This window comes from Magnolia sinica, chromosome 7 (genome assembly GCF_029962835.1).
Source record: "Magnolia sinica isolate HGM2019 chromosome 7, MsV1, whole genome shotgun sequence".
Taxonomy (NCBI): domain Eukaryota; kingdom Viridiplantae; phylum Streptophyta; class Magnoliopsida; order Magnoliales; family Magnoliaceae; genus Magnolia; species Magnolia sinica.
In genome coordinates this window covers 94,599,872-94,609,070 of record NC_080579.1, presented here as the reverse complement: position 1 = coordinate 94,609,070, position 9,199 = coordinate 94,599,872, and positions in this window count along the sequence as shown.

The following is a 9,199-nucleotide window of genomic DNA, read 5'->3' as shown; positions in this document are numbered from 1 at the left end:
AATCTGACCGTTCATTTAGTGGTCCTGATAAAAAAATTCCTTTCATTAAAATAAGTCCTTTTGGACGGTAAGATCCAACTTTATTTTTCTTACTTTACTTTAGTAAATGTAGACCGTTAGTTTATTTTATCTTTCATATCTCACGGATGACATCAATAAAATCATCTAATCTATATCTTTTTGAAAACCAATTTCCATCAGTAGTAGGGTTGATTTCAACGGTCTAAAATGATAAGTCACACCGTACCAAGTACACTGTAGAGAGATAGCTCTATCAAGTTCCAGTACGCCAGCCTCTACCTTATCGCCTTTGCCACGCTTACCGTTTCTGAAACGGAGGATTTTTATAGGCTAGATTTCTGGCGGAGCTTGCTTAATTATCATTTTATTTGAGAAAATATTTGATACTCTGGTGGAGCATGTTAGATGATACACAGTCACTTAGAAACTACTCAGAAATTTCATATATGTCATACAATTAAGTCAACTAAAATTCCGAAATATGTGTCCTAGTTATGTAATCAACCAGAAATTTACCGCCCCTAATTATCTAACAAACAGATTGGTGAACAGTTATTGGACGGTGAAAATGAGCAAGATCCAGCGTGTCCTGTTTCAACGAACAGTTGTCCATAAATCGGAGGTCAGGCTTCCTCAAATAATTTTATTTTGAGATTGTCACTTTGATATAATGTCTAGCGAAATTTTAGTCGGTTTACTTTGAGTTCATGTATGCCACGTGTGTAATTCATGAGTGCCTGAGTATCAAGCGCCATATACTTTATATTTCAACCAACCGCAGCAAGTGATTACACAGTTTGTCGCCGGACTCGTGACACGTGGCTAGTGGGCTGGCCTCATCTTTTGAAATTATGCCAAACCGATAATCCTGACCATCCAATTTTCTATAATTTCTTATCTACCGTATGTTTCTTTATATGTTTCTGCATGGGGGATTTATTGTGATTTGCGTGTGATCTCACATATTTAATTTAAATACACTCTACTCTAATATTATGATAAATCATTGCTTTTGTATAAAAAAATTAAAACTATCAAAAGATAGTATATCAATGTATATTAAAGGATTTAATACTCTAATTAACACACACCATGTCTAATAGTAGGCACGGAGAGGCACGCCCTCGAAACCTTCATGGGTCCCACCGTTATTTTTCTATGCCGCCCCACTGTTCGTAATACGAGTCCTGCCAGGATGAAGGGAAAAAAAAACAAATATCATACCATCCAAGAAGGTTTCAATGGTAGGAGTGTCCATTCCCACTTTTCCCTGTGGCATGGCCCATTTTATTTTTAGTTCAATCGTTTTTTGGGTTCTCATCCTAACATGGGCCAGCCCAGATGATAGGAGTGTATGTCATGCATACATCACAGTGGCCCCCACATAATCTTTTGTTGCCTGGGCTTCCTATGGCAATAGCTAGGATAGACCTTCGGTCGTGATTTGCAATATTAAGCCATCTAAGGGAATGGGATCCACCTGCCACATCAGCAAAAGGGACTTCCTTTATCCAGCACAGTTTACTCACTGTAAATATTCCCCACCAGTAATTCAATTGGACAGCCAGGACCGTCCATTGACTTACACAACCATGCCACAGATGAGTGGTCATGCAATGAACGGTCATTTTACGATTCCATCCATTCACGAACTGTTAGCAGGCAGTAGGATGAGCTGGGTCTGGATCACACCATCCAAGCCCAACCCACTGCCAAACATAGGCCCTAGATCATTCTAGGCCCATGGTAATTATAAGGAAAAAGCCCATGCCTGGCCCATAATAAAACATACACGTCCCCAGCCGGGGTTCAGCCCGCTTGCCCAAAAACACCTTGAAACCATGGTTAAACCATGTCCGAGTCGACTCGGACGAGTTGCAACGTATTGGCCTAAGTCTCAACACCATGCTTGAAAACCTAAATGGACCGGAATGACGAGTGTCCGGTTTATAACTAGGCTTAGATTTTAGGCCAGAATATATGGTGAGATTCGTGACACTGCGATTGTACGGGTGTGATCAATAAATCGTGCTACAAATGCACATTTCAAAAATCTCCTCAGTATCAATGACAGTAGGGACTGTCGGTTTGGTGGGCCACTATAATTTTTTTCCTTTTACCGAAGTATCTTCGGAGGATCCACTTAGGTGTTGGTAAGGAAATTATGCAGCTCCAAGCTTGGTTTGTTTCTTGATAGAGATATGTCTTTATGTTGTAATGATTATTACGTCAATTTATAACAGCCATTATAGAAAAAACGACCTATAATTGTTGTTAATGTGCCCATAAAAGCACAGAAAAAATCTATTATAAGTAGGGCTATATACGAACTGGGCTAGCCTGGTTAACTCGCTCGACTCAGCCTAAAAAATCTCGACTTGACCCGACCCGAAATTGAGTTCGGGTCGGGACGGGCCATTTTTTTCAACCCGAAACCAAGTTCGGATAAATTCCCAGTTCGGCCCAACTCAGTCTAAAACCCGACTCGGTCGAGTGGTGTGTGTGTGTGTGTATTAAAACCTTACTTGTCTCTTTCTCCTTTATCCTTTTGGGATAATTCACCGCCCATCTTTAAAGTAACAGTGACTCATCCACCTCACAGACGTATAACTTGAACGGCCTAAATTCATCTATATATAAAAAAGAATTATAATGTCCTAACTAATTAGATTTTTTGTAGAATTTATAGTTCAACTATCTAAACCATTGATTAAGGGCCTTGTAATGGAACATGGATTACCTGCCAAAACCCTTCCTATGAACTTATTGTAAGGTCCGAAGCTGGCCCGAACTCACCCAATTGCTGACCGGGCTAAGTTCGGGCTAGACATGTTGGCCCGATGACCGAGTCGGGGCCGGGTTTGGGCTGGGTTTGGCTGGTGACCGGGCTAGGCTAGGTTGAGCCCAGTTCGACTCGAATCGACTCATGTACACCCCTAATATATATATATAAAAGTTCTTCAATTTTTAAAATAATAAAAGATAAAAAGACTATGATGGACGTCATGCCCTGTGTTGAGAATGTAACAATGATAGCTGCTGCTACCATCGTTACTATTATGAAATACTCTTAACACGAATACATCTAAAGCTACAGGCTAGTTAAGCGGGAGTTTTGCTATTAAAGTGATGTCACCAAGTTTTGTGAGGCTAACCATGATGTATATGTTGTATCCACACTGTCCATCCATTTGGAGAGATTATTTTAGGGCATGAGCTCAAAAATGATGTAGATTAAAAGTTCAAATGGACCCACTATAAAAAATGGTAGGGACAATGACACCCACAGTTGAAACCTTCCCAGGGCCCACCAATATGTTTATTTGAGATCTAAGCTGTTCATAAATTTATTTGAGATCAAAGCTGTTCATAAGTTAACACGGATGACAATAAAACACAAATATCAACTTGAATTGAAAACTTCTGTAGCCCTTAAGAAATTTTTAATTGTAGGATTTCAATCCCCACTTGTTTTTTTATATGATAGGGTCCACTTAAGCTTTGGATCTTTGGCTCGTGCCTTGAAATGATCTATCCAAATGGATGGACGATGTGAATGTAACGCATACATCATGGTGGGACCCAGAATCCGCATCCCTTGCATAGAGCTATAGGCACAGGTTCTCATGTCTTCCCACACATTCCAGCTATGTGGGGCCATCCAAACCATTCATCAGATTGCATACCCTTTTGAAGCCTGCTACATCCCAAGGGTCAGCTTAATCTAAAACTCGAGTGGCCTAAACCACCATGGGGAGCAATGGGAAGGGGAGACCGTTCAATCCAATATTCATATGCTCCCCAACAGGATGAAGTGACACCTCAAGATCAGGTCATTACATTGCCCAGGTGAGCCACACCCCCTGAATATTGATGTTTTTAATATGATATCTCATTGTTTCATGTGGCGTGGACCACTTGAACTGCATGGTGAACATGAGGCCACGCATCCTATACACGTTTTAGAAATTAGAATATTCCACGTAAACATCACGATGGACCACATGGAAGCTTAGACACACGTTATCATTCTCGTTTAAATACATATGATATATTTGTATTGTGGAATTGATGAATCGTCTATGCATCAATAATAAAAATTTAATATCATAAATTAGAAGGCATACCTGATTAAAAAGACATCCTGATTCCTTGAACTTGCGGACAAGAACATTAATCTTCCACACCTCACACCCTTTAGGAAAACCTTTAATGGTACTAGGGTTTTTCTCTCTTGTGTTGGTGAGGGGACTAAGCCATCTATTTATAGGAAAAAGGGATAGATACTTACTTGTCACACGTCTCTCACTAGAGTCTCCCGACCGTAAGTTTGCATGTCTGGTATAATCACCGAGTATAGGAACCGTGGTTCAAGCGTCTTGCCCCAAACCTATATGCAATAATCACAACCGTAGTGAGGCTCATTGATTGGCTCAATCTAAATATTCAACGGTCAGATTTGATGATCATGTATGGCCCACATGATAAGCGTCTTACAACATATCCATCCACTGAACATGGATAGTTGTTCTTTTCTACTTTTTCGGTCCGAGCTTTTTCAGCCGTTGATTTTTGTGGTGAACGGCAACAAGTGTAAAAACAGTTCGCCTGGTGGATAAACAAGGAATTAATCACGCCAAGGGAGGACGTCTGTGGTGCATGTAGATGAACTATCCTCGGCTCATCACCGAACACTTCTGACCAAGTGGCTGTGTAGGTTAGGGGGATCTGGACCATCCTTCGGTGGGACCCCATTGATATAGACGGTCGAACATGTTTTTTATGCCCCTAGCCCAATGGACGGTTGCAGATAGAGCAACTAAGATCGCCCGATCCCTGTACATGATCTACGGTGGTTTTGGGCCATCAAACGATAGGGCCCACACCAGTATCACGATACTGATTCACCAACCGTATCCTCGCCGATTCACCTGTGGTTGGTGATAATGGACTGAGGCTGGTTCATTGCGATGAACCGAGATGACTTTGCACCAGAAGTTCAATGATTAGAGGCCCCAAGAGCGCCGACGTGGATTGGCTGTGCCCGGTTATAGGAAGTTCCTGTAGATGTAAGCAGTGCGGGGCCAGCAGAGATTCCATTCTTAAATCCACTCCGTCCATCAGTTTTGAAAGACAAAAAAAGAACAGGAATCTAAAAATTAGGCAGATCCAAAACTTATGTGGGCCACACCACACAAAAAAGAATGGACTAAACGCTCACCATTGGAAACTTTTTGGGGGTCACAGAAGTTTTGTATCAGGTTGATATTCGTGAGTAGAGTTTATCCGAGTGATAATAACTCAATGAACGGCTTGGATAGCATATAAACATCATGGTCGGCTCTAGGAGTTTCAACGGTGGAGGTTTCCGTTCCCACTGTTTGGTGTGGTGTGATCCACATGAGTTTTTATTCTACCTGATTTTTTTAGAATCTCTAGTATTTTGTCTTTCAAAACTGATGGACGGAGTGGATTTGTAGCAGGCTATCTTTAGGCCGCAAACAGCTTCGACCACATGAACTTCCTGTGCGATCCGCGTACAGAGCGGAGGAGTGGAAGCTGATTGTTTCTCTTGGATTCCACGTTCTCAATTATTGCCCCCTCTCTCTAGGCAACCAGCCTCTGAATAGCCACGTGGTAGACTGGGCCCGTCCATCTAGTGGGCCATTCTCATAGATGCTACACACTAAAATTCACACAGATTGGAGAATGGCATCTATCAATTTTCCCAGCTGTCTAATATTTTCCCCTTCCAAGTTGTGGCGACTAGATTCTCTCATATGTGTGTTTCGTTGCACGCCGTCCATCTGTGATGTCCTACTAGACGGTCAGGTCTTAGGTTGTCAATCGACTGGGCTCAGGCCTGAAAAATCGTAATATAGTTCAAAATTCAGAAGGAGACCTACCCCATGTTGGGCCCATTTACAGCCCATTATAGTGTATGAGTAAGTGTTTAATTACTACTCTTTCCTGTGGTGCACTTAGGGGTGTACATCGAGTCGAGCCGAATCAAACTGGCCTTAGCTTGACTTGGCTCGAATAGTGGTTGACCTCAACTCGAACTCGGCTCGGTTCGGTTAGCAGCTCGGGCCAAGTTCGAACCGAGTTCGCCATTGAGGCATTTCCACAAACACCTGAACTGCAACTTCAAAATCCCATTGTTTTACGAACAAAGGCAATGGTTTTATTGGTATTATCTCAAACACTTTCTAAGTAATATTTTAAAAAAAAAAAAAAAAAACAAAAACAAAAACAAAAACAGAGAAACATTTTGTTGAGTCATTTTATCAAACAGTTGGTGAGCAACGTCAATGGCAAAGTAACTGAGTCACCGAATTAATTCGATTCGAGTCGAGTCGAGTCGAGCTGGGGCCTGCTCAAACTCGGCTCGAATTCATTTTCGAGCTAAAAAAATCAGCTCGACTCGGCTCAAACTCAGCTTCAAACCAAGTCGAGTCGAGCTATCTCGAGTCGAGTCGGGCAAGTTAACTGAGCTAGCTCGGTTCGTGTACACCCCTAGGTGCACTCTACATGAGCCTTGGATATGCTTCATTCCTATGATGTAGTGTAACTAAGCTTTGGATATGCTTCAATTTTTAAGTTCATGTGGCACAATGAGGGAAACCAATAGGCGGTGTGGATAAGACACAAACATGATGGTGGGCCCATAGAGTTTAATGTGTATGTAATCCGCAGATTGCATAACACGGTTGTACAATTAGTCGCCCCACAAGCGCTCTGGTAGACCCCACCGTTATGTATCTATTTACCCATTTTTTTCATCCTATCTTCTCATATCATTTTAAGGTATAAGTCTAAAAATGAAGCAAGAAGTGGACCACACCAAATAGTGAACTTGGTTTGCATTAAATACATAATGAATAAATCCAAAATGCATTAAATCCAAGAGTCATCTCTGGTCTAATTGAGAATTGGATCTACTTATTTTTTTAGCTTATATCTTAAAATGATATGGTAAAATGAATGGACAACATGAATACATACATACATTACAATGGCCCCATGGGAGCTCTTGTTAGTGAGCAATCCACTTCATTCTGATACAGATTTTCCTTTTCCAATAGCAATTAGGGAGGTAGGTCGCATGGGAATTTCAACACAACGGTTTGTATTGTTTCTTTCGTTCCTGTTACTTTTGTGGCTGGTTATTTTTTTACTATAAATGTGACCTTCTATTTATTTTCTTTTTTTCGACCCGAACAAAACCTATATTACCAATCTAGGCTTTTACTCATACGGTCAACCTAATAAAGATGAAAATACTCTTACTTTTACAGTTATTTTTACCTAAAAACTAGGGATGTTTTTATCCAAAATTTTCTTTCCGTACTGGAAAAATCTATCTTCGTAACATAAATTTTTAGCTGTTTAGACAAGAAATAAAAAATGCATAAAAAGTAAGCGTCTACCCTGCTAATTTTTTCTTTGCGGCTGGATACAGCGCTTGCGAGGGTGGCGATTAGGTGTTACCCTACTGTAGGGCCCACTTTAATGATGTATTGTATATCCACGTTGTCCATCTGTTTATTTGGACAATGTTAGGACTTGGTCCCAAAAAGTAATTAAGTATATCCAAATCTCAGGTGGACCACACCGCAGGAAACAATGATGATTGAACGCCTCACTATTAAAAATTCCAAAGGCTCATCTTAAGGTTTTGGTACCGTTTATTTACAACCCAACCTATTGATAATGTCAGGAAGACTCCGATGAAGGGAAAATACAGAAAAGATCTCGTCCAAAAGTTTTGTTATTTATAATAAATTTTCAATAGTAAGTCGTCATTCGTCACTATTTCTTGTAATATGGTCAACTGAATTTTTTATTTTTTTAAGTTTAGGATCGCGTTCTAAAATAATACGAAGCAATATATGAAAAGTGCGGATGTATTACAAATACATCAAGGTGACCCCACACGGTTTGGTTAACAACTAATCTGCGCTCGTGTGGGAGGCATGGGAAGTACCATATTTTCACGTGACCGATTCGCAAAGAAGCACACATAGGCAACATCAAAGCCGTTCATCACACGAATAGTAGATGGACCATATTACGAAAAATAATAGTAGTTGGATGATACAATGCCTTTAGACAGTGGTTCGAAAGGGCTAAATGACAAAATCAGCAATGGCTCAAAGTACAAAGAAAAGCAGGTTCTTTCATTCGGTAGGATATTCCACTTGTTTAACATTTTATAAATCACCAATCAACCTTGGGTCCCACATGATGTATGGCTCAGATCTTCATAACTACGTTCTACATATGAGATTTACGACATAGATGCACGAAAATACATGCCTCCAGAGGCACTGGGCTGGTGGACCCGCTCTGTCGTTTTGCAGACACGTGTCGACGGTGTCGGCGAAAGACACGAGAGTAGTGCATGTTTCACGTGCTCAAGACTGGAAAACAGTCAGTGAAACCGTTTGCACTGAGTTTCCATGCGCCTTACCTTCTATCACAGATGTATAAGGGGATATGATGAATCTAGTCCGTCCAAATAATGGGAATGAAGATTTATAATTCTAAAAGGAACAAATTATCTATATTATCCCTTTTTTGTGATTGAATTAAGAACAAAAAAAGTAAAAAAGCATATAATCCGGACAGATAAGAAATAAAATGTAAAATTATGATTTTATGTCACACAATAAAGTATTTACAATTATATGGACGGTTCAGATTTTCTGTATCTCATGCTGATTATTTCTTCGTGTGTTGAGTTCTTTGCAATCTCAATGCAGAAGGATCGACGAAATCATTTTTCCTTTAATGGATTCCGTCCGCGTCCGAGTTGGATAGCACGTGATGAATTGGATGTTGCCACGAGCAGTGGTCGGACGGATAAGTGATCATTAATGACGGGAGTTATTCGATACTCTGGCGGAGTACAACGTTTGATAAGCAGGCACTCCGAAAATTGTACACATGCTTTAGATTAACTCGAATTAAACCGGGTATATTGTGGAAACTATTGTATTTAATTCACAGTCACAAAGTCAAATTGGTCGGACAGTCTAAAACTCTGATTCGTGAACACTTTTTACTTAAATGGAGCTACAGGATAATTTTTTATTTTTAACCGTCCATTAAATGTCCAAAATTCAGATATTCAGATGATAAAATAAGCTCAATTTTTGGTTTGCGATGTATCTAA